Source organism: Triturus cristatus, chromosome 2_1, assembly GCF_964204655.1.
Source record: "Triturus cristatus chromosome 2_1, aTriCri1.1, whole genome shotgun sequence".
NCBI lineage: Eukaryota > Metazoa > Chordata > Amphibia > Caudata > Salamandridae > Triturus > Triturus cristatus.
Window position 1 is genome coordinate 1,021,416,512 of NC_140581.1, and position 25,600 is coordinate 1,021,442,111.

The window sequence follows — 25,600 nt, forward strand, 5'->3', positions numbered from 1 at the left end:
GACAACATAAGTGAAATCTTTTGAAACTTTTACCCCTTTGTATACTGTATCCTACTATTGTTGTACCTTGCTCTTCGGCTTCTATGTACAGAGTATCATAACAGATGCTTTACTGTACTCCAACCCTCATTCAGCTCTCTCTTTGAACAGGAAAGCGCTCTGATGCCATGATGGTCATGTTTGCGATTTCTAAAACACTATAAAATAAACCAACAAGTGTAAAACCTTGGGGGCCGATTTAGAGATTGATGGAAAGGGTACTCGTCGCAAAGGTGACGGATACTCTCTCCACAACTCTTGGTCCGCCCAACCGATTTTGGGCTGGGTGGACCAATAATCTGTTGATGACAGAGCTCCATCATCGACATACTCCTCCGAGAGCCCCTCGTCCTCGCTGCCTTTTAGTGGGCGTTTTCAGGAGCACCACCGCAGCTCCTATATGGAAGATTCTTGCGCAGGGCATTGAAGATAGCTGTGGTTGGAAAAGACCGGAAAGCTCGGACAGGAATCCGGCGGCGGGTAGTTCTGTTCAGGCAGAGAGGAGGAAGCAGGTACGTTCGAAGTGACTTCACTGACAGGAAAGCACCCGCGTTCAACCCTTTACCGACGTACCATACGAACGCAAGTGACAGCGGGTTACAAACCGGCTGCGCATGCGCGAGATATAGTGTTCTTTCATTGGGTGTCACAACTAAGAGTGGCGCAGGCGCAGCGCATACTGCTGGACGATGGCACCCTAGCGTCCTTCCCATTTCGTCAATATTGACCACCCCACCTCCAGAGAAGGCGACGCGAACGTGACGCCAGGTATAGGCCGGGTGGCTTTCGTCAACTCAAGTCACTCATCAACACCGGCCCTGTTCACATGGGTCTCCAGCTGTCTGGGGCCCGGACGTCGGCATACTCAAAGGGAAAGGCAAAGTCATCCTGCCAAGAGTTAGGGAGCCCGGCAACAGACTGAAGACTGGACGTGCAGCAGGTACATTTTGCGCCAGTGGTGATATACGTGCCGTAGTTATCTGTGTCATTAAGGGAGGAACCCACTGTCCCTGACTGGTCGCCCGCAGTAGAGAGTTTAGGGGCCCCTGCACGGGTGAGTTTAGTAGCGAGTCTCGACTGCCTTTAATCATGACTGCCTTTAATCGCAGGCTTCGTTTAAATTAATTTGACCAATCTGGGGTAGTAATCTCGCCCCTGCCTCCAACACGGTTTACGCCCCCTCCTGCGCAGTTTGCACGCTCCACCGTTCGATTTGTTTGCACGCCCTCCTGGATTTTTGGAACGCTTGTGCTCTCTGGGCAGTTTTGCACACCTCTGTCTACTGCGTAGTTTGCACTCTCCCTCCTTCCTGGGCAGTTTGCATGCCCTCAATCCTCACTAATGCCTACATTGTTTGCACTAATCTCCCTCCTGTGCAGTTTGCGAGGACCTTTCCGCTCACTGCGCAGTTGGCACATCTTTGCATCCTTCGCAGTTTTGGATGGGCGTGCCCATGTGCATTTTGTACTCTTCTTCTGTACGCAGTTTTGCAGTCCCTCTTCACTCTGTTCCGTTTGCAAGCCCCTGCACGAGTTGCATGTCATTGTGCTTGATTTGCACGCTCCTAGCCTGTGTGTTTTATAAACCGATGACCCAGCAATATTTGCTTGTCACCAGGCCATTTTGCAAGCCTACTTTTGCAGGGTTTGCACACCTTCCTCCTTCGCCGTTATGCATATGCATTCTGCACATCATCAACTGGTATAGTGCACACATCACCCCCTCAAACCCTCGGTGTGCACATCTTCCCCCCACCCCCAGTGCAGTTTGTACACCATCTGCCTCCTGGTGCAGTGTGCACACATTCTCTTCTCATCGTGCGCTGTGCACGCCCACCCCCCAGTGCTGTGTGCACGCCCCCGTGCAGTGTGCACAACCACACCCCCCTGGTGTGCACGACCACCCCCCCAGCGGTGTGCACACTCACCGACCACCCCCACCCTCCGAGCGGTGTGCACCCCCACCGGTGCTTTGTGCACACCTCCCCGGTGCGTTGTGCAGACCCACACCACCAGTGCAGTGTGCACACCCACCACCACTCGGTGCGGTGTGCGCACCCACCACCCCAGTGCGGTGTTCACACACCCCCAAGCCCGGTGCGGTGTGCACACCCCCCCAAGCCTGGTGCGGTGTGCACACCCCCCCAAGCCCGGTGCGGTGTGCACACACCCCCAAGCCCGGTGCGGTGTGCACCCCCCCCCCCAGCCCGGTGCGGTGTGCACACCCCCAGCCCGGTGCGGTGTGCACACCCCCCCTCAGCCCGGTGCGGTGAGCACACACCCCCAGCCCGGTGCAGTGAGCACACCCTCCCCCCAGCCCGGTGCGGTGTGCACACCCCCCAGCCCTGTGCGGTGTGCACACCCCCCCAGCCCAGTGCGGTGTGCTCACACCCCCCAGCCCGGTGCGGTGTGCGCACACCCCCCAGCCCGGTGCGGTGTGCGCACACCCCCCAGCCCAGTGCGGTGTGTGCACCCCCGTGCGGTGGGCATCCCCCCACCCCGGTGTGGTGCGCACACCCCCCACCGCAGTTTGCACACCTGTGCGGTGTGCGCACCCCCCACCCCGGTGCGGTGTGCATACCCCCCCACCCCTGTGCGGTGTGCGCACCCCCCACCCCTGTGCGGTGTGCGCACCCCCCACCCCTGTGCGGTGTGCGCACCCCCCACCCCTGTGCGGTGTGCGCACCCCCCACCCCTGTGCGGTGTGCGCACCACCCCACCCCGGTGCGGTGTGCACACCACCCCGGTGCGGTGTGCACACCACCCCGGTGCGGTGTGCACACCACCCCGGTGCGGTGTGCACACCACCCCGGTGCGGGGTGCACACCACCCCGGTGCGGGGTGCACACCACCCCGGTGCTGTGTGCACACTCCCCACCATGGTGCCGTGTGCATACCCCCCACCCCTGTGCGGTGTGCGCACCCCCCACCCCTGTGCGGTGTGCGCACCCCCCACCCCTGTGCGGTGTGCGCACCCCCCACCCCTGTGCGGTGTGCGCACCCCCCCACCCCTCTGCGGTGTGCGCACCACCCCACCCCGGTGCACCCCCCACCCCTGTGCGGTGTGCGCACCCCCCCACCCCTCTGCGGTGTGCGCACCACCCCACCCCGGTGCGGTGTGCACACCACCCCGGTGCGGGGTGCACACCACCCCGGTGCGGTGTGCGCACCCCCCACCCCGGTGCGGTGTGCGCACCCCCCACCCCGGTGCGGTGTGCGCACCCCCCACCCCTGTGCGGTGTGCGCACCCCCCACCCCTGTGCGGTGTGCGCACCCCCCACCCCTGTGCGGTGTGCGCACCCCCCACCCCTGTGCGGTGTGCGCACCCCTGTGCGGTGTGCGCACCCCCCACCCCTGTGCGGTGTGCGCACCCCCCACCCCTGTGCGGTGTGCGCACCCCCCACCCCTGTGCGGTGTGCGCACCCCCCCACCCCTCTGCGGTGTGCGCACCACCCCACCCCGGTGCGGTGTGCACACCACCCCGGTGCGGGGTGCACACCACCCCGGTGCGGTGTGCACACTCCCCACCATGGTGTGCACACCCCCCCCACTCCGGTGCACTGTGCACACACCCCCAGCCCGGTGCGGTGTGCACACCCCCACCCCGGTGCGCCACCGTGGTTTGCACTCCCCCACCTGGGTGCATTGAGATCACCCAGCACCCCGGTGCGGTGTGCACACCCCCCCCCCACCCCGGTGCGGTGTGCACACCCCCGGTGCCGGTTCGCACACCCCCCACCGCGGTTTGCACCCTGGGTGCAGTGTGCTCACCCAGCACCCCGGTGCGTTGTGCACCCCCCCCCCACCCCGGTGCGATGTGAACCTCCCACCCCGGAGCGGTGTGAACCTCCCACCCCGGAGCGTTGTGCACACCCCGGGAGCCGGTGCGATGTGCACACCCCACACCATGGTGTGCACACCCCCCTCTCCGGTGCAGTGTGCACAACCCCCACTCCGGTGCGGTGTGCACACCCCCCCTCACCCGGTGCGGTGTGCACACCCCCCCACCCGGTGCGGTGTGCACACCCCCCCACCCGGTGCGGTGTGCACACCCCCACCCGGTGCGGTGTGCACACCCTCCCACCCGGTGCGGTGTGCACACCCCCCCACCCGGTGCGGTGTGCACGCCCCCCCACCCGGTGCGGTGTGCACGCCCCCACCCGGTGTGGTGCGCTCTTCCCACCGCGATTTGCACCCCCCCCCCCACCTGGGTGCAGTGTGCTCACCCAGCACTCTGGTGCAGTGTACTCACCCAGCACCCTGGTGCGGTGTGCACACCCCTCCACCCCGGTGCGGTGTGCACACCCCTCCACCCCGGTGCGGTGTGCACACCCCTTCACCCCGGTGCGGTGTGCACACCCCTTCACCCCGGTGCGGTGTGCACACCCCTTCACCCCGGTGCGGTGTGCACACCCCCCACCATGGTGTGCACACTTCCCACCCTGGTGCGGTGTGCACACCCCCCACCTGGGAGTGGGTGGTGCGGTGTGCACACCCAGCACCCCGGTGCGGTGTGCACACCCACCACCCCGGTGCAAATACCCCACCCGCCCCGGTGCGGTGTGCACACCCACCACCCCGGTTCACATACCCCACCCGCCGCGGTGTGCACACCCACCACCCCGGAGCACACACCCCATCCGCCCCCGGTGCGGTGTGCACACACCCCACCCGCACCCGGTGCGGTGTGCACACACCCCACCTGCCCCCGGTGCGGTGTGCACACACCCCACCCGCCCCCGGTGCGGTGTGCACACACCCCACCTGTGCACACACCCCACCCGGCCCCGGTGCGGTATGCACACCCCCACCCCTGGTGCGGTGTGCACACCCCCCACCCGGCCCCGGTGCGGTGTGCACAACCCCACCCGCCCCCGGTGCGGTGTGCACACCCCCACCCCCCCCACCCGGCCCCGGTGCGGTGTGCACACCCCCACCCCCCCCACCCGGCCCGGTGCGGTGTGCACAACCCCACCCGGCCCCTGTGCGGTGTGCACACCCCCCACCCAGCCCTGGTGCGTTGTGCACACCCCCCACCCCTGGTGTGGTGTGCACACCCGGCCCCGTGCGGTGTGCACAACCCCACCCCGCTCTGGTGGGGTGTGCACACCCCCCACCCCTGGTGTGGTGTGCACACCCCCCACCCCTGGTGTGGTGTGCACACCCCCCACCCCTGGTGTGGTGTGCACACCCCCCACCCCTGGTGTGGTGTGCACACCCCCCACCCCTGGTGTGGTGTGCACACCCCCCACCCCTGGTGTGGTGTGCACACCCCCCACCCCTGGTGCGGTGTGCACACCTTCTGTCCCCTCCCCCCTGCGGTGTGCACACCTTTTGTCCCCCCCCCCCTGGTGCGGTGTGCGCACCTTTTGTCCCCCCCCCCCCCGGTGCGGTGTGCGCACCTTTTGTCCCCCCCCTGGTGCGGTGTGCGCACCTATTGTCCCCCCCCTGGTGCGGTGTGCGCACCTTTTGCCCCCCCCCCGTGCAATGCGCACACCTTTTGTCCCTCCCGGTGCAATGCGCACACCTTTTGTCCCTCCCGGTGCGGTGTGCACACCTTTTGTCCCCCCTGGTGCGGTGTGTACACCTTTGTCACCCCACCGCTCGGTGCGGTGTGCTCACCTTTTGTCTCCCCCAGTGCGGTGTGCACACTGTTTGTCCCCCTTATATGGTGTGCACACCCTCCATCCCCCCTCGTGCGGTGTGCACTCTTCCCTCCGTGTGGTGTGCACACGTCTCCCCGCCCCAGTGCGATATGCCCACTTTTCCCCTCGCTGCAGTATGCACACACCGTCCCCCGTGCTCACACCTCATTACAAATGCAACACTCCCTGCTGAACTTACACCCCCACACCCACCCTCAGCCGATGCACAGACCTCCCACCGTTCCCGTCTGCACACCTGCCCCGGTGCACACACCTTCCCCTCCTTCGCACAGTGAATTTTACACCCCCTCCTCGTTGCAACTTCTCCTTCCCCAGAATAAGTAATGGTTGCAGTGTTTGAATTGATCTCAGCCTGTGGTAATAACCTTGGACCCATTCAACCTTCCTCTAGGAAAGTGCTCTTGCTGTGTGCTCCTGAGCATGCTCAGCTCAGTATGCTATTAGAGCATTATAATTTTTTGCCCGGGCTTGGGTCCCATGCCAGATTCAAGCTAGCCTTGCTCATGAGGGGTGATACCCAGAAACCGGCCACAGGATGCTTGTTTCTGGTCCAGAAGGGACCTGGCCTGGCAGTTCGGGCTGTACTGTGAAAACTGATTTGCATGTGCCTGGGTCTAAACTGGAACTGCTTGGCGTGCAAAAAAAACAGTGAATTAAACCCAGATCTGTGACTGGGGGTGAATGTTTGATTTGTTCAGTATTCCGCCCATCATCTATTCTTTTTGAATTTGTTTGATTTAGGCTGTCAAGGTACAGTTTGTCCCTCCCGTTGCCTAAAGCATATGTATGGTATTCTTCCGCAAACTCGTTTTTTGTAAACAGGCCTTTAAATCTTGATCTTATCTTGTCACGTTTGCTGGGCATTCAAAGACTGAGGTCAAATGTCAGATGCTGTCTTATCCTTCCAAGTGCTCCCTTTCGGTAAACAGGCCTGTAAATCTTGTTCTTATCTCATTTGCTTGGCATTCAAAGACTGAGTTCAAATAGTAGGCGCTGTCTTCCAAGGGCACTTGTTTATTTTTCTTTATCTGACTTTAAAGTGAGGGGATTGATGTTAAAATCTTGCTGGATACTGGGGTAGATAGGAAAGAGTTTTCTCTACCACATGAAAACATTTAAATGAATATTGTATTTCAGATTATATCCAGATTAAGAACACAAACAAAGCACATTTTTTTTTGTTATTTCTGTAGTGTGTTGGAAAGAAATACTTTAATATGATCAAAACAAATAATTACACTCTAGTGATGCAATTTCCACACATTTTCGTCTGTGCACTGTATAGTTTTATTAGTAAAAGTGTATGTCCCTGCAAATGTAATGGTGATTTCAATTGAAAATGTGTTGCCTTTAATGGTAGTGTGCTACCATACCATGCATACCCAACTCTACTCTATCTGCACCACCGCACTCTACTCTGCATTACTTCACTTTATACTCTCCATGCCACCGCACTTTGCCCCACTCCTCTCAGCGCCTCTTCACACTACCCCTCGCTACTCTACCCTGTACCACTCTACGCCAATGCACTCTTCATCACTTTACTCTACACCACTGCACTCTTTGCCGCTGAACTCTACACCACTCCAGTCTAGGCCACACCAATCTACTCTGCACAACTTCATTCTATGCCACTGTACTCTGTCACTCTGCAACACTGCCCTCTATGCCATTGCATTCTATGCCATTTCACTTTGCCAATTCACTTTACTCAGTAAACCTCAACTCTATGTCCCTGCACGCTATGCTAGTTCACTGCATACCACTCTAATCTACTCTGCACCACTGCATTTCATGCCACTTTACGCAAATTATCTCAGTGCCACTCTATGCAACAGCACTCCACCCTACACCACTCCATGCCACTTCACTCTACTCTGAAACAATCTACTCTACACCACTCTACTCAGCGGCCATTCCACTCTATGCCACTGCACTCTACGCCACTCTACTGTTAACCACTGCACTCTGCACAGCTGCACTCTATGCCATTATACTCCACTCTGCACCACTCTGTGGTACTCTACACATCTCTACCCCTCTGCGCCACTGCACTCTGCATCACTCAACTCTACGCCATTCCACTCTGTGCCACTGCATTCTGCGCGCCGCATCAATGTGCCACTCCACTCTACTATGCACTATTCTAATCTATGCCACTGCATTCTATGACGCTGCATTGTACTCCCCTGAATTCATTGCCACTGCACTCTACACCAGTTTACACTACTCCACCACTCTCCTCTATGCCACTAAATTTTAGCCGTGCTGAACAGCAGCCACGCTGGTAGACACAATGGCTAAAACACATTTGCAAAGCCAATAGCTCTTGCGTAGGCGAGACCTGTTGGCTTTGCCAATGCTTGTTAGTAGTTAAAATGGAAGCTGATGCAAACTGTGGGCCACCTACATTTGAACGAACAGCTATGTTTTGAATCCTCTTTAGGTTGGGGTTCAGGGCATTTCATACAGAGGCTTCTGAAGTCCCAGGGTGTGGCTCTGTATTTTTTTTCCATTTGAATCATATGTGACTGTGGCTTCCTAGCCGAGATGAAATGGGGGTATTTTTTCTGTAACGTCCTTTGAGCCAATATGCCTTATACGTGGTGCAAAGTATCTTGAATTTGAGTCTTAATTCCGTCGAATGGTGTCGTTGGTAGAGGAAAAAACATATACAGTAGTGCTGATATGTCGGAGGGCAGCAGGCTGGTGCTATACTAAACTCCTGATGCAGAATGTTCTCGACGTGTTATGTTATTCACGCCTTGCTTCTCTCGTCTGCTGATTATGTGGAACGCCACATCTTATGCCAATGTTTTGATAGGATCCTTGCGCACCATATTGCTGAGCATTACAGTCTATTGAGAGATTTTGAGGGAAAGAGTGCGGCATTAACGCAGCACAGCATGTTCTATCCATAAAGGTATTTCGAAGTTCCACTGAGGTGCGCAAAGTGCTTATTCTACGATTGCAAATTCACATTAAAGAATCACAGGCTTTGGTTTCGAGCTCGTGAATTAATTTTCATACATGGGACATTCTGTCACTTGATTGAATTTCCAAGTCTGTCAATCTGTAAAAGGTGGTGAACTTTCACTGTCTCCCAGCTGTGTAGATATGCAGAATACATTTGCAGGTCTCCTAACTTGAAAGCAGTTGTACATTCGTTCCTGTTAAATTTTAATAGCAGGTCCGTTTTTAGGGTGAAAATGCGGCAGTGAATGTCCCGACAATCAGAGAGTGACTGGCATTCTCAGCACGTAAATCTTTTAGTCATAGACACAAAGGGAGTGTTAAGTACGGTGTAGGCTCTGTTATTGCATGTCCACGTGCATATTTCTTTATGCACAGTTGAGTGAGTGCTCGGGCATTTGCGACAGTCCCAAATGTGCTGCAGACGTTCTTTGAGGAAGAAGTCCGATATTTACTCAAAGTGTGAGGCTGCTGAACTACATTTCTGATTTTTTTTATTTTTATGGAAAGGGCTGATCAGTTCCTGTGTGCACTTCAACCCTCAGTGTTTTTGGCATTTAAACGTGCAATATTTGCAAACAGGTTACGTTTTGTGCAGAAACTGTTCTTTTTTTGACACAGGCACCAAAGATGAGGCCTGCCTTTCAATGGTGGACACTTTTTAACACTTTGGCTGTGGTTTTTTTATGTTTCACTTCCGGTTTCGGTTCTACTACAATGTACTATAGTAGTTGTAAAGCTTGAAGTCACCTAGAACAATACCATGGATTCGAGAAAATGCCGGCCTTTGACAGATGCTTATAGAGACTAAGTGAGCCATCCGCAGACATAGATGCCATGGTTCACTAGCCTCTAAATTCCCAAATGAAGTCAGTAGGGCAGAGCAGAGCTTACCGCTACAGAGAGAATGAATGACCGCATTCCCCAACAAAGGTGACCTGAACCATTTCAGAGGCACATTTCAGGCGTAGTGGTGGATTATTGTGTTTTATTTTTAGTGTTCAGTAATTTTCATCACAAAGTATGTTTATCAAACCTTTTCCACTGTATATAACCTTGTGTTTGCGGTAGTTCTGACAGTTGTTTATTATTGTGCTTTTCGATTTTTTTGAGTTGTTTAAAGCAATATTTGTTTTATTGGATGTGATCTGGCAAAAATGTAGATTTTTTTTTTGGTGGGGCAAAGTGAAATAAGTGACGTGTTTAATCTATTAACTGCAATCTGTTTATGTAACTTTATAGTAAGCTGGTAAACATGCTGGAATAAAGCAATTGATTCTGTCACGTGAACTTAAAATCACTGCCACCCAGCATATTATACTGGGTTTGGCCTTCTGCGGGAATGGTCAAATTCCTGTGAAAGCTGGAAGGAGTGTATGGAAAAAATACATTTACACAAACTAACTCCCATACAACCCATATAGCTAGAATCAACGACTCGTGCCTGATCTTTATTAAGTTTAAATTTATTAGAGAAAAAGCAGTTACAACCGTTAATAAAGTCCATAAGAAACAATATATAGTAACAGTCATGTATATTTTATTTATTTATTTATTTTAGCAACTTGTAAAGCGCCTGGTGACCCGAGGGCATCCCCGCGCTGTGAAGATTAAAACCTGCTGAGGGGGATAAGGGCGAAGGGTTTATTTAGGAAACAGGAGGGTTTTAAGTTTTTCCTGAACGTCAGGTAGTTGGGCTCCAGTCTGAGGGAGCGTGGGAGGGAGTTCCAACCAGTGGACGCTTTTACAGAGAAACGTCGGCCTCCGGTAAGTGTTCTCTTGAATTTGGGGATGTTGGCCAAGTGCTCGTTCTCAGACCGTAGAGCTCTCGGTGCTATGTAGGGGGTGACCAAGCCGCTGAGAATCGCAGGTCCCGATTCATTGATTAGTTTATGGGCCGTGCACATGGCTTTAAATTCCACCCTTTGGCGGACTGGGAGCCAGTGCAGAGCCTTAATAGCGGGTTTGGCGGATACTCTGGGAGGTACGCTCATGATTAGGCGAGCTGCTGCGTTCTGGGCTCTTTGCAGTCTCGCTAAGGTAGCTTCCGGCGCACCTAGGTAGACCATATTGCTGTAGTCTAACCGCGACATTATGAGGCCCTGAACTAGTAGTTTCCTGGACACGGGCGGTAGGAGGGGGAAGATTTTGCGGATAGTCCGCAGAAGCCCAAGACAGGTCCCGGCCGTTTTGGCCGCTTGGGTCTTCATTGAGAGGTCGGGTTCTAGCCAGACTCCGAGGGTCTTGATTTCGTGTTTCGGGGTGGGGATTTCCCCGAACACGTCTGGCCAGATCGCCGGGGGGATGGTCGCCCATTGTTTGCCCATGAGCATCACTTCGGTTTTGGACCCGTTGAGTTTCAATGACGATTCGCACATCCACCCGTGAATTTCGGTGAGACAGTTTGGTAATTTGTCTGGGTGGTCGTCTAGTTGGGATAGGGAGACGACCAATTGTGTGTCGTCAGCGTGGCTCACGATTTTTATCCCGAATGGTGATACCACATCTTCCAAAGGGGCCATATACACATTAAAAAGTGTGGGGCTCAGGGAGGAGCCCTGAGGAACCCCGCTGGTAAGTGGAAGTGTGGACGAGTGGAATTCCCCGTCCCAGACCTGGAACGTGCGTCCAGTAAGAAAGGACTCTATCCAGCTGAGTGCCATCCCGGTGAGCCCTGCTGTCGCCAATCGATGAAGGAGGACACGGTGGTTGACCGTGTCGAAGGCGGCACTCAGATCCAGAAGGATCACTGCCACTGATCCTCCTGAGTCTAGAATGCGCCTTGCTTCCTCGATGACGGCAAGCAGGGCGGTGTCTGTACCGTGTCCCGGACGGAACCCGGTTTGGGATTGCCGTAGGATGTTATTTGTCTCGAGAAATCGGGAGAGTTGACTATTCACCAGTTTCTCGGTGATCTTGCTAATCCCCGGGAGGAGGGATATGGGTCGGTAGTTTGCCATATCAGTTGGATCGAGCTGGGGTTTTTTAAGGAGTGCCTTCACCACTGCACTTTTCCAGCTGTCGGGAACTGATCCTTGTGCAAGTGAGCAGTTGATAAGCTCCGTGAGTGTAGGGGTGATAGCGGGGGCCACGTTTTTGAGAAATCTCAAGGGTGCGGGGTCTAAAGGAGATCCGCTTTTTATTTTATTCAGGGTAGCTTCCACCTCGTTATGCGTTACTGGCCTGAATGTCTCGAGTTGGGGACGTATTCCCGTCTGATCGGGGGGCTGAGTAATGTTTCTGCGGGTGGGGAGGCTGGGGGGAGGGAGGGATGTGAGGATAAGGGCGATTTTATTGTTGAAATATGCGGCTAGGTCATTGCTTCTGTCTACCTGGGGGGTGGTGGGCAAGGGAGAGATGGGAACTTTTAATAGCTCCTTCACGATGAGGTAGGATTCCCTAGAGGAATTTGAGGCTTCCTTTATCCGGGTGTCGTAGTGGGAGGCTTTGGAGAGCTTAATTGCAGTTTTATAGATATATATAGATATAGCGATCTTAGAGAAAAATTATATGCAAACAGAGTAATAAAAAATACAGAACTATACATCATAATAAACTGTATAGCAAAATAGGGAGGGAGGGAAAAGAGGGGAGAGAGCATATATCGTCCAGTGCATTTCTGGACAAGGTGAAGTAAGACATTTGATGGTTATGGACCTATTTCAAGGGAGTGGATAGCCATCGTTTTAGGTGACAGAAGGCCTAGATTGATGTTCTAGTGGACAATTGATTGTCTTGCCTGTGCCAACGTGGGATTAAGACTCTGAGTCATATAATATGTTTTTTGCTCTTATCCTAATGAGACTAGAATGAGCAGCACCTGCGTCCATTCTTTTGACAAGAAAATACAAGGACGTTTTTTTAAAGACACTTTGTTGCAAGCACAAACAACCTGATATTGAGACATCTTTATAAATGATTCCCACGATTCATTTATCTGAAATATAGGTAAATCAATTCAAATGGCACACACGATTCTCCTTTTTGTCCAGTATTTCTATTCTCTGTTTTGTATTTTTAGCGAAATACACTTTACTTGCTTCAATATTTTGATATTGGTATTTGCTTATCGTTTCTTCTGTTGATTATTAAGTACTACAAAATCATGCATATCAGCGAACAAAGCAATAACATATTTGTACTTGTTTGTAAATGTAAAACTAACCAAACACGGGCAGAAGTCAAATGAACATTTTTTGTCATAAAAGCCAACTAAAGAATGCATGTGCATTAGATGTTTTTGGATCTTAAACGTTTAAATAAGTTGCTGAAAGCAGAATGCACCGTGGAAGGAAGGAAATCAATGACATGGTGGCTCCTATTGGTCACACGGTTTATGGTATTTTTAAGCAGTAAACAAGTGATCCATCCTCCACTGTTAGAGCAATGGGCAGTTTTTGTGTCTAATGTAAAGAGGAGCAACACCCGAACAGGTAAAGTGAGTGAAACACAAGTAAGGACTGAAATGCACATAATATATCACATGAAAATAAGCATGGTTGACTGTATTTTGTGTATTGTTCAGTAGCAAATATTAAATTTCAGATTACAATATAGCGACAGTGACTAAAAATGAAAGAATTTGAAGAACAATTTAGAGAGGGTGTGGGTTTGTCTCAGTACATTTCTCAAAAATAATTGGCAAATTAAAAACTTGAAACGACATATAAACTACTCAATTTGTAGAGGACCGCTCTACAGGGATGTTGGTGACTCTACCTCCTTGATATTTCGGAAATAGTGACACATTATGCTTGTTGGAGACATTGGTAAAACGTACTTGGATTTTAATACTATTATCAAGAAGAATTAGAACAACGTCTTCAAGGGGCGATTGAGAAATGTAGTTGTAAATAATAAATATGAAACATGTTATTCAGCAGTGTTCATCAGAAATTTGTAGAATTGAAAGATCAGTGAGTTGTGGATCCTCTCTAAAAATCAGTGAAATCTTGAAGAAAATAGTATATTCGTTTATTAAAGTTATGATGATTTCGGGAGTTTGGTCAACATGTATTGGCATATGTAGGCTCCTTTAAGATGGGCTGAGGTTATCGCCAAAGGTTTTGTGGTAGGTTGTATGGACAATAGTGCAGTTTATTGCATAGTTGACCACTATTGTTGTGAAAACCTGCAAGGCTCTAACACCATTTTACACCATGGCCTTTGCACAGTCTTCTGTCTTGCGGCAGTTATCACAATTTTCATGTTTCCAAAGTGATTAATTTATGCTCTTCAAGAATACACACTGCCTCCAGCGCATACTTTTCAAATTGTATAATGACCGATAGAGCCCTCCTAATATTCATTGGCGTTGCATTTGATAAATCAGCGGTCAATGCAGCTTTATAATTTGTATGCCATTCACTTGGAATTGTGGAGAAAGCTGTTCTGCTTAACAGTTCTTTAACTGACCCAAATACAGTCAAGCAGGTGGATGACTCTTTCCCTCTTGATTTACAACTGTATAATTTTTACTATGTTATTGTTCACCATCTGCTGGCTGCCTGAAACTCAGATAGGAAGCTTGAACAGTCCCAGTTCCACAGTAGCAGCCCTGGGAGAATCAGTGCGTGCCATTGAAGTAGAGTTTATTTGACATTGGCCTCTTCAGCATGCCTCATTCTGTAACATAGGTCAATAGGCCAGATATAAAGGAGGGGAAGCAAACCGTGCACCTGGAAGTTCCCCATCATCCCACCAAAAATTTGAAGCTTCACGTTATCCCTCCATTTACACACTTTCTAGACTCCCAATAATCTCGAGATAGCTTGTTTCTCAGTTAACAAAAATACTCAGCTAACACACGTGCTGTTTCCAAAATGCCACACTAATCACTTTTCTTTTCATAATTGTCCAGGTAGTTAATATCAAAAGCTCAATAATCGTTACCAATTCTGTAATGCACAGTTATCCCAATTCATGTACAATATATTACTACTATACTTAAAAGTGTAAAGGGGATGTAACCTTTGTGCTTCAGGTTCTGACTCTTCTGTGATTCTGCCAGACCATGCCAGAAGAACTAGTGTCTGGGAAGCAGTGGTCCACAGACAAACTAAACAGGAATGCCTCCTCATTCTCCTTGCTGAGGAAAATAAATGCCCACTGTAAAACTGTCAAAATACGTATGGGCCTTACGGGAAGCACCATTTTAGTGTGCTGTGATCAACCTTTTGCTCACAGGCTACACGTCGGGGACCAACGATCAAAACAAAGAGTCTACCGTTTTAAGCCATGTATTATCGAAACAAGATAGCCTATGATTATTGTAAGCTCTTTATAACATTGAACATAGTGATATGTACATTCAAGACAATTGTTTTTACTTCAGAATAAAATCGACATACTAAGCTTGTATTTCAGCAGTTCCTTCACTCCTGCATAGATTTAGCTTGTTTTTTTAAAGTAAAGTCTACACTAATATTTTAGAGCGTGATTCACAGTCTAGTAATGAAGCGGTGTTCCAGCGAGACCTAATGTCATTTGCTTGACTCTAATCAGTTCTGAAAAGATATAGAGGAAGAGACTAGTTGTATTATTTCAACACCATGTTAAAATAACCATGCCACCATGGGTCATCCTCCTCCCCCCCCCCCCTTCTCTCCCCCCCAGAACAAGAGCAAATTTGTATTTAGGTTTATGTTACGGAGTTCCTGTAGAGGTTGTAACCCTGTTAGGTCTGGTAGTTATGAAGTACTCTCTTAATCCCTTTATGTCACCTTTCAAAACTATTTTTTGGTCTGTGTGGACCAAACGTCGGCCACAATAGAACATTTTCTCTCTTAGCCAGCCACTCAAAGGCACCCTGTTCTGTCTTTGAAGACCACGCACTGGACCTGGCCTGAAATGGACAATGGGTGGAAAAGATCCCTTGTCCAATAGGACTTGTTCATTTTTTTTTAAATGTATTTTTTTTTTTTTACTTGGGGGTCTTCAGAATGTCTCAAACCGGGGATTGAGGACTGTCCACGAACTAAAGGTCCAGCTAACTCTATCTTGATTGACAGTTCTGTTTAATTTGAGTCCCAGAAAAAGACTTTTATAATGCTATTTTTTTTTTCCAAAACAACTGAATAGATTTATGTCTGATCAAGTAAAGGCACTTCCTTGAGTGAAGTTCCACTTCCATCCCTACTTCAGTGAAGTTTCTGTCATCCATGTTTTCTGTAGCTCCGCCAAAAGCTTACTGCGGGTGTTAAAATGGGTAATGTAAAATGTTTGCCCCAGCTTTAAGCATCTGCATGAAACTTACTGGGCTGAAACCAACTCGTATGGGCTTTTTTTGGAAGGTTTTCTGCCGATTTGTCATATGGGCCCAAGGTTATTACCAAACAAAAGCAGCCTTTCAGTGCAAAGCCAGATCTAACCATTAGTACAAAAATGCTAAAGTCGCCTCTGTAAAATATATATCTTCAGAAGAACCTTTCCTCATGCTTGAAAAACGCTGCAGCACACCACCAAAGCTTGTCAATCCAATAAGCTGCAGTTTGCACTTTGATAAGCCCGGTTGGTGCGCCAGAGCATTTTCCAAGCATGAGAGAGGCTGTTGTGAAATTGTGATATCGAGGGTAGCGGCCCTTAAAGAAAGCGGAACACTTCTTCTGAGTGGGAGCATGTTGTCGTTCCGCTATAAACTGTGACAGAAGACCACCAGGGTTATACATCATAATGGCAAAACTGTAATCCCATAAAACAATTACATCTTAAATAAAAAAACGGTGAAATATGAATACCTGAAAACATGCTCTTGCTTGGGTATTATAATATCCAACAACTAGTCTTGTATGTATTAAAATATAGAAGAGCTCTGAACCTAAGCCGGGTACTGATCTTTTGGCTCATTCTAAACCTAGCCTCTCACCTAAGCCTTATATTGTGCATAATGCAGGCCTTGATCTAACACCTAATGCTGACCCTGAAGATTACCTTTCCTCTGTGCCCTGATCCTAAAACTAGCACTAAAGCTATACCCTGATCATAAGCCTAATTCTAATCTTGAATCTAACTGTGAGCCCAAGAGGACAGAGACATTCTTTACGTGTACAGAGGCTCTGCTACATCATTGAATCCTCCTTTTTTGACCCAGCCAGACCAAACATCCCAGAAACAGGGAGGATTGGAGACTTTTGAAATATTAACCTGTGCACAGGAGTTTAAGCCTGCGACGGTGAAGCTGAGCTTGTGCTCCCGTCTCCTCCAAGGACTTTCCTTGCACAAGCCTGCTGCCTTTCCTCTGTGCTCTACGAGAGAAGTGTTTGAGAAAGTAAGTTAGTCTGCAGCCTTGGGACTAAGATGGTGATAATGACTGCAATAGGCCACATTGGTATTGAAGGAGGTGGGAAGCAGCAGCAGCAGCTGGTTGGGGCAGTGAGTAATGGGACTGAGCCAAGATTAAACTGAAGTCCTTTGGGGTGGATGGGAAAGTGTTGAGGGAAGTATAAATTAAAGTGCAAAAATTAAGGACTCTAACACTGCAGGGACATGTGAAGGTGCACCTCTGGAAATCCGGAAAGATCAGGAGGATGGGTGTAATTTGTTAGAAACCCCAGGCACACTTAAAGGTGGTCTTACTGCTCTAGCAACATCTTGCTGAAGTACATGAAATTAAGACAGTACACATAGTTGGTAAACTAGAACCTAAATTAGACATATTAGAAAAGAAGTTACAAGATCTAAACTCCAGGTGTGAAGAAGAAGAACTGAGGTTCTCTGCTATAGAATATTTGCAAATGATTCACTCCAACACGACGCGCAGCTCCAGAAAGAGATAAATAATGTTAAGTCTAAGTTTGAAGATTTTGAAAGTTGATCCCAAAAGGCAAATCTTCGACTGGTCGGTGTCCTAGAGAACTGAGATAGAAACAAGGATACAGTCTAAGAAATTTCCAAAGTGATTTCAAAGTACGTTCTTACACAGCCTCAAGCCGATCTACCTATTGCGAAAGTTGATAGAGTGCCTTCCACCCCATTAAAAAACAGTTCAAACCTGTATTTTATTTTAAGGACTTTTGAATTCAAGAAAACGTTTTGAGAAAGGCAATATAACAAAGAAACATCAACGTGGAAACAAACATTTCTTTTAAAATCTTTCCTTGCTTCTCATATGAAACCTCTCAATGTTGTTGAGAGTTTAAACAAATGATCGAACAATTCAAGGCAAAAGGAGCTTAAGCACAGTTTGTTTAACCAGCTAAGCTAAATGATTTCTGGGCTGAGCTACCCGAAGCCGACACATTTTTGACTATGATGTGAAGCTCTAAGCACTAGAAACTGGACTCAAGCAACCATAGGTGAAATGAGAATACACCAACCACATGGAAGTTGCCATAGATGGGCTTGGGTGTGTGAGTGGCGGGAGGAGATCGAGGGGGTGGTATTGTAAGAGTTTAGTACAGTTTTTCTTCTGGGGAAGCACTGCAAGGGAAAACAAAATATTAAGATCAGCCTCAGAAGCAGACATATGGCGAATGCTCAATTTTTGATACTAAAGATGAAACACAGTTACTGAATGCTTTCCCGATTATAAAAAACAAAGAATTCTGTTACAAAAAGTGCAAATCCAATGCTGGACCTGCCCACGGTTAGTTATAATGTCAATGGTCTAAACAGTAAGTAAAAGAGGGATGCAATTTTATAGTGCTTTTACCATACATTCCCACCATTATCCTTTTACAGAATACACACTTTATTAGAGGAAAGTAAGCGGATCAATTTAAATATCCCTGGATTTTAAAAACTGTTTTTGTTGTCCGTATCTGGCCCAGATAGAGGCACTGCTTTCATAATTAACAAAAGACTCAACATTAGTTGCTTTACTCCATTTGCAGTTAAATACTGTTTTTGGATTATTGAACAGGTTATAAACTCAAAACGTTATAATATTATTGCTTACTATGGTCCAATATATGACCATACTCAACTTTTAAAGTCTTTAGAATGGAAGCCTTGAAATATACCTGGTATAGGTATAGTGGGCGGTGAGTTTAATTATTTGTCCTTGCCAAGTTTAGATTCCTCTTCTCTCAATTGCACTCAACATAGGAAAATATTTGTAATGATTTTTGTGTCCGATTTGGGGTACAAGAAGTTTTGAACAAGCTGAACACGCATAGTAAAACATATTCTTGTTTCTCAAAACAAATTCCTTCTGCGTGAAAAATTGTTTTTTTTTATTTATCCCCTTTTTCACTTCCCAAAATCACTCCGCAGGCACTTTCTCAGACCATTCCATTGTGAGCTTTAATTTCTTGATTGACTGTCCAAAAGTCGTGAATAGTTGGGTTATGGACAAACATTTGGTGACTACGGATATAAATATTCAGATGTTAAGAACCGAGATAGAATATAATTTTCACAAAATGTGCATTCAGCAGACAGTGTTTTTTTGTACAGCTTATAAATCATAGCCCCCCCCCCCCCACCCATGTCCAGAGTGTGCTGTGCTGCTGGATGTTTGTATTGAGTGTGCCAGTGGTTTCACATGGGCAGCACATTGGGCTTTGTACCGTTTGACCTCATAGGATGTTGTGTCCTTTAACTCGGCCTCATAATGCAGGAGTTTATAGAGAGCGCAGGACCCCTCAGGCAATATGCAGAAAACGACCCAAGAGAAGTTTGTAGTAAATGGAGGAGAAAGTCATCTCTTGAGAGGACAACTTTTTAGAGGTAGCAGATACCTTAGTCAAAAAGAAGGTGACCAGTGCCTTAGAGCTATTTAGGAAGCAACTGCTTCTTTCAGTTGCAACCGATACCAAACCCCTCTTAGGGAGTGAAAACATTTGAGCCCCACAGGGGACTTCAAAACCCCTGCGGTCATGAGTCAGATTCCTGCCATAGCAATAAGACGAGGGAGCAACCAGGTGGGGCGGATGCTTTTTATGGCTTTAGAGGGACCTCCCTTACCTTGCCCAAAAGCACGCAGAGTAAAACCAGCCAGTATGGATTGGTCCGTGGGATTTCCAACAACACTCTTGCCCCTAACACCAGACCCCATCCCACCTCAATCTCCAATGCAGATGATGGCATGGACAGCAATGACTTTTGGTGGGGGGCTTGGATGATGGATATGATGCAGGCGGACCTTAACACCCAGGCCCAGAATAGGCATCATAGGCAAGATGAGCTGAATGAATGATCAAACTTGTAGACCTCAACAAATGCCAGGAGGTGTCTTGGCGCTGTATGTGACAAGAGCAGGCACCGACCACACTTCTACTGTCTAATAGGCATGTACTCAAAGATTTCCTGAAAGCTGATAGAGAAGTAGCTACTTTCAGTTCCTGTGGAAGAAGATTCCAATTTTGGGCAGTACAGATAACAAAGCTCCTGTCTCCCCAAGAGGCGCATTTGCAGGGAGGAACTATCAAGATTACTGGCGTAGCTGGTATGAAGAGTACTTCATGGCAAATACCATCTGAATCTTTTTTTCAGATAGGCTGGACCTTGTCCATAAGGCGTTAAAGACTACATGCTGCTTCACAGGAAGCCAATTTAGCTTACTGATAGTTTGAGAGGCCAAGTGGAATCTAGGGCCATTTAGGAGCATCTGAGCTGCAGAGTTTTTTAGGATTTGCTGCTTATTCAGATATCTTTCAGGTATGGTTTGGTATAGAGCATTGCAATTGATAGGACTAAAGTGATGACAGCTGTCTTTAGAAGATCAAATGACAGAAATTGTGCAATTTTCTTTATTATTCGTGAAGTGTAAAAAGATGTAGAAACAACCTTATTAGGAGGTCTTGTTACCGAATAGAATGACTTCCGTCTTGGATGAATTTAACTTAAGGCAGTTGTCATCCATCGACTAACTGCACTCATACAATTCCGAAAAATGTCACTTATTAGGACCCCTATTGGAGAGTGAAACCACAATCTGTGTGTCGTTCGCATAAGACACTAATGATAACCCAAAGGACTTAATCAGAGGTGCCAAAGGAGTGGCGTAGAGTTTGAATTGGGTCTGACTCAATGATGATCACTGTGGAACCCCTCAAAGCAAGGAAAAGGACTCAGATGTAAAATCATTGCGAGAGACCACTTGGACACGTCCGCAAGGTAGGAGTTCAACAAATATAGGCTGCACCTTCTATCCATAAGCTCTGTAAACTGTTAATGAAAAGACCATATCAAATGTTGCAGACGTGTCTAGTAGGATAAGGCCTGCGTTACCTCCAATTGTCTCATGTGGCCCTAATTTCCTCACTGGTCACAATTCGTGCTGATCCGGTGCTGTGGCCACTTCGCAAGCCAAACTGCGTATCATCCAAAATGGATTATTCTCTATAAATGAGGACCGTTTCATATTCATAGCTGGTGAGCCATTAGGAGACCAAGACACTATTAAACTTATAATTTCGGATCACCTATGTTAAATGGGTCAGACTTCAGTTGTAAAGGAGACTCCGTTTGTAGCGAGCTGACTGAGAAAACCTTTTCATAATAAGGTTTGAGAAGTCTTGTGACCAAATGATCCTGTACCATTCAGGAGGACAAAGTTGCAGCAACTCAAGAACTCTACAGCCGGATGTCCACATTTTTCACAAAGTTCATCGTTGACTCGAGAAAAGTCAGGTTCGGGGTTTTGTGATCAATGGGAGGAAAAGCCAGATTTGGAGATCAGATAAAAGAGGACCTTTTTGAAGATTTGTTGTAGACTCTGTGCGGGCAACATAGAAACTTCCAGCCAAAAAGATAAGGGAGAAGCTAAGGAAAGCTCTGACAAAGACCAGAATTTATCTGCATCAACTGGCTTTGAGTGATGGAACTTCTCTCATCTTCCATCAAAGCAATTTTCCAGAACCGCTTCCTTATTGAGCATCACATCTAAGGAAGGTGTCTGCATACTTTTAACAGATGACCTTTATTGAAGATGCCAGTACAGTAATTTGGTGGTGGCTGAATCATATAGAGGCATTAAACAGGAGAGTGACTTTTGGCTCAGCCATTGGTATAACGATCGAATCAAACATGAGAATACTGGGCTGGGGAGGTCCTCTACTGGAGGAAGGTGGTCACCTTCATATCATCTGCTTGGAACTCTTGGCCGAGTTCCTTGGTTATAATTGCTGAACTAAAGAGAAAGCACTATATGGCGCTCTGCTGAATATTGACAATATTTCAGCGCTGCTTAGATGAATCACCTGCAGCAGAACACAAACAAAGGCCCTGTTGGAGCAGCCCTAGAATTTTTGTCACTTTGCGTAGAAAATCAGGTGGTGGTGACAGTAAAATATCGGCTAGATCATCAGAATGTGACAACAGACTGACAATCCAGACATTTTTGGGATTCCAGATTGTGGAAACTTCTAGCCTGGTATTTCGCGCTCTTATGTGATAGTGGGGTCCCTGTGCGATGAATTATTTTACTATGTTCCTCGACCATCAGCTCCCGAGGTATTTAATTTGGAGACTGTACCCAGGTGCAATGGCGACAGATGCTTTTCTTCACAGTTGGAGCAAGAAGAGCAAATATTCCTTTCCATCCTTAGTGAATGAATGAGAGAATTTATTAAGCATGAACAAATGCCGGAGGCGTCGTGGTGCTAGTTGACTTAAGTAAGGTGATTATTAGTCTCCTATTTTTAATTAAAAGGCCACAGGAGGGTGGGTATTAGTCTACTATATCTGGTAAAAAAAACAAAAAGCCAGTTTTTTTAAGGTCTTCCTGAACGTAGCAAGAGATTGGGTTGTTTTAAGATCTATTGGCATACTATTCCACAGTAGAGCTGTGGACCTGAAGAAGCTTTTACTACCCCATGGGGTCTTCTGAAGAGCAGGTGCCCCCAGGTTTTTGATGAAGCCAGACCAAAGTCTCCTTCACTCAGGCTCTGTCCTTATCATGATTCCAAGGGTGGTAGCTCGGTGCGTAGACCTGGGGCGGACTTGATTCTGGTCACCCTGATCTAGACATCCCAAGTATAGTTTCCAGTTCTGATGGAACTTCCCTGAGATTTACGGATCTCTCTCCCCCGTCATAGGAATCTTCTGATGGAGCCACAAGACTCCTTCCATCGACTGGTAAAGGAATGCTCTCACTCTCTCCACCTCAGGGCTTGGGGGATTCCAGGAAATGTTGGATGATACCAGGTCCTGCAGGAAAGGCTGAAGAAGAGCTTGGGTCGATAGCAGAGTCTAGAAGTACAATAATAATCTCACGTTGGATTGGAGAAGACTGACCTGTTGGTGTATAGAATGGGTGTCTGGGTCCTGTGGGTTCAGACATTGTCCATGTATTAAATTAATGTCGGAAGTTGCATTAGATGGTTGGACGTACAGGGCAGTACATACCTTCAGATCAGCCATATCAGTGGGGCATATTTTGATGGACGTTTCCACGGAAGAGGAGCATTTCATGGCGCACAGACTGTTGAGAGGGGTCCAACTTTCTGTACCATTTGAAGGCAAGATATTCTGCACTTTTGGAATACAAATATAGTATTGAATAAGTTATCATCTGGGCATCTAAATAAGTATTTGACTAGGAGAGAGTTGTCAGGAAAATTGGTTGTGTTTCTGTGTTTGGTGTTTTGCTGGGGAGTATTGGATGTCTGTGCTCCTGAATATTTAAGGAGGGATGTTTACTCCACACAGGGTTATGTTTTCTATCACCATGTGTGCTTATTCGAACACCAGTGTTCATGGATTCCCCAAAAACTATACGTGGTGCTGTGCATAAAGGCTATGTAAGGATGACGGACGCACTTCAGCCTTGGGGGGTTAGGCAGCTTTTAATTTCCATTGCAAAGCCTTTTTGGTTGCATCTTCAACCATACTAACCAGATTGGTGACAGTGGTAAGGCAGGACTCGGGCATTGTTAAGTCTTATGTTTGAGGTTTAGGTAGCGACCATTGGCTATATCACTATACGCAGATGACATTGTGTTATATGCCAGAAACCAGTACAATGACATACCTCACAGAATTAAAGTTCCCTAGAATCGTGTGGAAACCAACCCCTTGGCCAAGGAGCTGGAATGGGTCCCCTGGGACAGATCAGGAGACAAAGGCTCAGGACAGGATTCAGGGAGAGGATAGATGACCTCTTCTAGATACAACGCCTGCGTCGCACCGCTCTCTGACACTATCTTCCTCCTCGATTCTTCTGCGATCATCTTCTATTATGTGCCTCCTCGGTTCTTCCGCAATGTTCTTCTAATTAATTGGCTCAAAAACTCTAAGGCTGGAAATGGTTCTTCTTCAGCATTTATTCAATTCTCGGACAGCATCTCAATCTCTCAGCATTCTGGTCTCGCTGCGGTGTGTGTTAACTAACTAACTACCTCAATTATAACTTTCTAATGGCATGTACCACACCTAAATGTTTCAAATTTATGAAACTCCTTACTCTGATTGGACAGGAAACGGGGAGATGATCATCACACCATGCTAGGTTTTAATACTTTTCTTTTAGCTTATTGTTCCATGTTCCTGCCCCTTAATCTACTTTCAATTCCCATGCTTTATTTCCCACCCGAGTTCACATTTTTATAGATCAAAATTATACATTTTAATATTTTCTTCATTCATCAGTCAGGAAGACAACTTTGTTCCCAGGACATGTAGAGGTTGTGGCCTTGATTGAGTTTCAAGTGCATTCGTCATGGTTCCTGCCGGGTTACAAGTGCGCCTGTGCGGAGACCACGTGGGGAATGGACATCGGTCATCCGTTGAGGCCCAAAATACGAACTAATAAAGAAGTCAGAAAGAGACATATTAAATTCAAAATAAAATGATTTCACTGTATACCATCTATCTCTACTCTAACCCCCTTTACTTATATAAATCTTTCGCATGAGCATTTTATTAAATTTGCATGGTATAGTTTCAGCAAAAGCATGCGCATTAACATGTAAGTTCCAAGCGGCCATCTTGAAAGCGATTGCGCAGCTGCAAAGATTTCCCTCCAAGCAAGAACTTGTCATTACTACATAGATGTAGTTGATGCATGCGCAGTACAGAATTTTGCATTAGCAGTCATTTTAATCACACTCGGGTTACTTGTTAGTACGACACATAGGCAAGCTTCCCATAAGCTTAAATGTACGAATTGTGATGCATTATTAGTATTTACAAACACAATTATTACGGGATTAGGAGTTATCTGAGAAGATTGCTTCCGAGCAAGTCTCTTTTATACGAGTCCTTGCTCCATCAATCCCCTCTCTGATGGCATTTTATGCCATCACTAATTTCCCACCACCTAATCAGATGCCAACTTTAGCACATCTCAAATCTCTTCAACCTTTTCATTTCCTTCCTTTTCATTTCTGTACTGTAAACCCTTCATCCTTTTATATAGATTTCCTTTCATTTCTTCAAGTTGTATTTCCTCATACTTTCTTTTCCTTCCATTTTCATTCACTTCATACATTTTTATTTTCTTACAACATTTGAACCATATCATCATTGCTAAGACTAATAGTGTTATTCCCAAAATTGGCAGTATTATTTGACCTATAATATTCTTCCCTATGTTAGAAAACGAGCTCCCCGTGGTAGTAAGACTATTTGTTAATTTCTTCCATACACTGTCAACTTCCAGTGGTTTCAAATATTCCTCCAGTTTGTGATATTTTTTATATATCCTCCAATTTCAACACTTTTGTCCAGAATGTATGTGCAACAATGTTGCGCTTTCAGCATTTTACAGACTCCGCCCTCTTTTGCCAACAATATATCAAGCGCAAGTCGATTTTTGCAAAACAAAAGATCTAATTGCACCCATTTCTGTGTTAATCATCAAAAATCCTCCAGCAGTGTCAGTAGATAACCGATCAACTATTGTAGACCGCTGCATTTTTTTTCATGAATTCAGAATTACTCCCACTGAAGGTATCAATGCACTAAATATATCACCTACTATTTCAGAAAAACTAGCTCTTTTTATACGTGTTAGTTCTTTTGTGTCTCCATTGCTTCCAG

General features: G+C 47.5%; 1 protein-coding gene across 1 annotated transcript in view; it reads left to right on the top strand.

The window, feature by feature from the left end:
* The first annotated feature begins 687 nt into the window (after positions 1-687).
* The window catches only part of JAK2 (Janus kinase 2), a 1,019,755-nt gene continuing 994,842 nt past the window's right edge, over positions 688-25,600 (top strand). The window contains exon 1 of the mRNA XM_085635055.1: positions 688-979. The gene's annotated coding sequence lies outside the window, so the exon portion shown is untranslated. The remainder of the gene's footprint in view (positions 980-25,600) is intronic.